The following is a 4,969-nucleotide window of genomic DNA, read 5'->3' on the forward strand; positions in this document are numbered from 1 at the left end:
ATATCTTCTATGTCTGAGATTCTCTCTTCCATCTCCTGTGTTTTGTTGGTGGTACTTATGTATAATTTTTCTGTTCTCTTCCCTAGATTTTTCATATCCACTGTTCCCTCAGTTTGTATTTTCTTTATTGCTTCTATTTTCATTTTCAGATCTTGAACAGTTTTATTTATTTCCTTTTCGTGTTTAATTGTACTTTCTTGTATTTCTTTAAGAGATTTATTTGTTTCCTCTTTAAAGACGTCTATCATCTTTATAAGACTGGATTTAATGTCATTTTCTTCTGCTTTGATTACAGTAGGATAGCCAAGACTTGATGAAGTAGAGTACCTGTGCTCTGAAAGTGTCATACTACCCTGGCTTTGTTGATTGTGTCCTTGTGAGAACCTTTTAGTCATCTGAGTTTAGTCCCTAGATATTCCTGTTGTTTTAGGTATTGGGAGGGTAGACATTGAAGGGAGGACCTCAAATGTCCTAGTGTGGCATGTTTCTACTGGATATCTATGGAGTGTATTGTTTCAGATCAGCATGTTTGTATGATTCAGTATCCAGAGGTCTGTGTGACTCAGGATTTGCAGGTATGATATAGGTAGGTGGAGAAGTACCGATAGAATGAAGATCTTCCAGGAATAGTAGACTGCTCAGGGTAGCTAGGGGTGCCCCAGAAGATTCTGCATGCAGGAAAGATGGGTGGGGAAAGTGAAGCTAAACTGTTTGTTTCAGGATTTGCAGGTGTGATGAAGTTGGGCAGGGGGATGATGGGAGAATGGAGGTCTGTCTGCTGGAAATAGTAGACTGCTCAGGACAACTGGGTGTGCCCCCAAGGATTTGGCAAGCAGGGAAGATGGCAGATGTTATGCTCCCCTTATTAATTCTGATTTTGTTAGTTTGGATATTCTTTCTCTTCCTTTTAGTTTGTTTGGACAAGGATTTGTCTGCTTGTTGAGATTCTCAATGAACCAACTCTTTGTTTAGTTTTTTGTTCTCTTTCTATCTCATTCTTTCAGCCCTGAGTTTGATTTTTTTCTGCCCTCTACCCCTCTTTGATGTGCTTGCTTCTTTTTGTTCTAAAGCTTTCTGGTATACTGTTAAAGTCACTAATATGATCTCTAACTAATTTCTTTATGGAGGCACTTAGTGCTATGAACTTTCCTCTTAACACTGCTTTCATTTTGTCATATAAGTTTGGCTATGTTGTGCATTCATTTCATTGAAGTTTAGAAAGTCTTTATCTTCTTTCTTTATTTTTTCTTTGACCCAATGACCATCGAGTAGAACATTGTTTAGTTTCTATGAGTTTGTACACTTTTTGTTTCTCCTGTTGTTTTTGAAGCCCAGCTTTAATCCATATTGGTCTCATAACATATAGGCAGTTATTTTACTTTTCTTGTATCTGTTGAGACTTACTTTGAGACTGAATATATGGTCATTTTTAAAGACAATTCCATGAGGTGCTGAGAAGGCAGTATATTCTTTTGTGTTTGGCTGAAATGTTCAGTAAATATCTGTTACTTCCATTTGAGTCATACCATCTGTTAGTTTTATTATTTCTCTGTTTTGTTGCTGTCTGGATGACCTATTCATTGGTGAAAGCAGGGTATTGAAGTCTCCCACTATTAATGTATGGGTTTCAATGTGTGATTTAAGCTTTAGTAATATTTATTAGTGTTTCTTTTACAAATGAGTATGCCCTTACATTTGGGGCATACATATTAAGTACTGAGATGTCATCTTGGTGATCTTTCCTTTGATGAGTTTGAAGTATCCATAAACCATCACTTTTGATTAATTTTGGTTGAAAATCTATTTTACTAGGTATTAGAATGGCTACACCAACTTGCTTCTTTGGTATGTTTGCTTGGAAAATCTTTTTTCAGCTTTTTACTTTGCGATAACCTTTGTTGTTGAGTTGTGTTCCTTGTATGCAACAAGTTAATGGATTCAGGTTTTGTATCCTTTTTTTAATCCTTTATCTTTTTATGAGTCTATTGATATAGAAAGATATTAACGATCAATGTATATGAATTCCTGTTATTTTATTTTTGATGTTGTTAGTGGTGGTAGTAGTAGTAGTAGTAGTAGTAGTAGTAATAGTAATAGTAGTAGTAGTGAGTTTCCATATATATTTTTTTTACTTTTACTGGTGGGAAATTATTAATATATTTTGTTTTCTTAGCTCTTTTTAACCTCCTTCTAGTATCTTCTGTTGGTCTGGATTTGTGGATAGATATTGTTTAAATTACTTTTGTCATGGAATATGTTGTTTTCTTCATGTATAGGGATTGACAGTTTTCCTGTGTATAGTAGTATGGGATGAAATCTGTGGTCTCTTATGGTCTGCAAGACATCTGCTCAGGCCTTTCTCACATTTATAATATCTTTTCGGAAGTCAGGTGTAATTCTGATAGGTCTAACTTTATATGTTACTTGACCTTTTTCTTTTCAGCTTTAAATATTTTTTCTTTGTTCTGTACATTTAGTGTTTAGATTTTTATGTAGCAGAGAGGTTTTTGTTTTCAGGTCCCATCTATTTGGTGTTCTGTAATCTTGTATATTTATAGCCATCTCTTTCTTTAGGTTAGAAAAATTTCTTCCATGATTTTGTTGAAAATATTTTTTTGGCATTTGAGGTAGGAATTTCCTCCTACTTCTATTGCTATTATTCTTAGGTTTGGTGTTTTCATAAGTTCTAGATTTTCTGAGTGTTAGCATCAGAAATATTATAGATTTAATATTTTTTGGACTGCTGTATCAATTTCGACTACCGTATCTTCTATTCCTGAGATTTCTTTTTCCATACCTTGTATTCTGTTGCTTATGGTTGTGTCTGTAGTTTCTGTTCACTTACCTAGACTTTCCACGTCCAGTATTCTCAGTTTGTATTTCATTTGTTTCTATTCTGATTTTCAGGTCTTGAATAGTTTTATTCATTTCTTTCACCTATTTGATTGTAATTTCCCACAATGCTTTAATGGATTTATTCATTTACTCTTTAATCGCCTCTATCATCTTTCCAGATACTTACTTAGTCATGTTCATTGCTGCTATCTTCACAATAGCTAGAAACTGAAAACAACCTAAATGTCCTGCAACCAATGAATGGGCAGTGAAGATGTGGTGGATTATATTATAGACCATTATTCTGCTGTAAAGAAAAATGAAATGATGAAATTTGCCAAGAGATGGATGAAGCTAGAAGAGATCATATTGACTCAGCTAACTCAGATCCAAAATAGACTTATATCACATTTTCTTTCTCATTGCTGGCACCGAGTTCAAAATTTTCACATGTAAGGATGTAGCTTACAAGTAAATGCAGATACTAGGAAGTAAAATAGGACCATTGGTGGTTAGGTGAGTTGAGGGACAATAGAGCATGGAACAGTAGAATAGAAGCTATCTGATGGAGGAAAAGGAAAAATGGGAGGCTCCATAAGGAGACAAATAGAATTAAATGCCACAAGGATAGGGGGAGGTTTTGAGGGAGAAGGAGGGACATAAATCCTAAAGTAGGTTCAAGGAAAGTAAAGCAGAATAGCAGGATAACACTGATCTGATAGAGGAAAGCAGGGACAGGGAGCACCAAAAAGAAGGGTTTGTAGGTAAATATAGAAGAAGGGAGGTGGTTAAGATAAAAATATGGATGTCAGGAAAAGCTACAGAGAATGATATCATTAGATGTTTACCTAAATAAAAACTATTTTATATATATATATATATATATATATATATATATATATATATATATGTGTGTGTGTGTGTGTGTGTGTGTGTGTGTGTGTGTGTGTGTGTGTGTGTGTGTGTGAATTTTCTCATCTGATTTGATGGTGTTGCTTTCAAGAGCCAAAGACCACTTAACAAAAACCCCAACACAAGACATGAGAAACCATTGTTTGTACTATTGTCCAGTACAGTCAAAGACATTCTCTGAATATTTAGGCTGCTTCTGTTGCCTTTGATTACATGTATTAAGTATTTTAGTCCATGTTACTGATAACTCTGGGTAGTACAGTAGTACCACATATACCTATGTGGTTGCCAACTGCTATTAAATTTGACCTACAACCCAATCAAGAAGTACCTGGTACTGGAAACCTAGTTAACTACTTATTGATAGTTAAATAATGATTATTGGAGGAGTATCTACAATGAGTGATTTACAAAACTAGCATAGTCCCTAACAACAGTCTATAAGCATTTCCCCTATGCCCACAGAGAAGTATAGTTTTTAACCCTTCATCAAAGAAACTTTTTTTCTGCAACAAATAGAGATCACTACAGAAACCACAATCAAGCAAAATGCAGAGTTATCAAACCACATTCCGATAGACTCAGAACACTGAAGAAGATGTAGAAAGTTTGTCCGAGCTAAAAGATCAGGGACCTTTTGTGAGATTGTGTCACTTGATACTGCCAGAAGATATGCCCATAAATTCTCACCACCATGATTGCCCAGATGTGAGAGGAACAAGGACACCAGTGAACATGTCAAACTTAGTAGGGAAAACCCTATAATGCCTCAACCCTATACAAAGAACTATAGGCAACTGAATAACGTGGAAAGTGGCAGAGGTGGTCATCCCTGGTGAAGAGAACACCAATTCATTGTTCAGTGCCACATGGTCAGCCCTGAAAACATACAGACAAATCACTATATGGATCCAATAGATTATATTTAGGAATATATATTCATATAAAATACATATGTACATACAATAACAATTAGAGAAAAAAGAAGTCATAAATTTGAAGGACAGGCAGGGGTATATGGAAAGATATGGAGGGAGAAAAGGTAAGGGAGACTTTACATAAGTTGAAATAATCAAGATATTTTCCCATACACATGCCTAGAGGTTCACATCTTAGGTGATTCTAGAATTAGTCAAGTAGACAGCACTATCACAGTTTTCAATTTTTTCCATAGTTTTGTCTGTATTTAGTTATTGTTTGTTTGTTTTGTTTTGTTTTGTTC

This window comes from Mus musculus, chromosome 9, assembly GCF_000001635.26.
Source record: "Mus musculus strain C57BL/6J chromosome 9, GRCm38.p6 C57BL/6J".
In the NCBI taxonomy this organism is placed as follows: domain Eukaryota; kingdom Metazoa; phylum Chordata; class Mammalia; order Rodentia; family Muridae; genus Mus; species Mus musculus.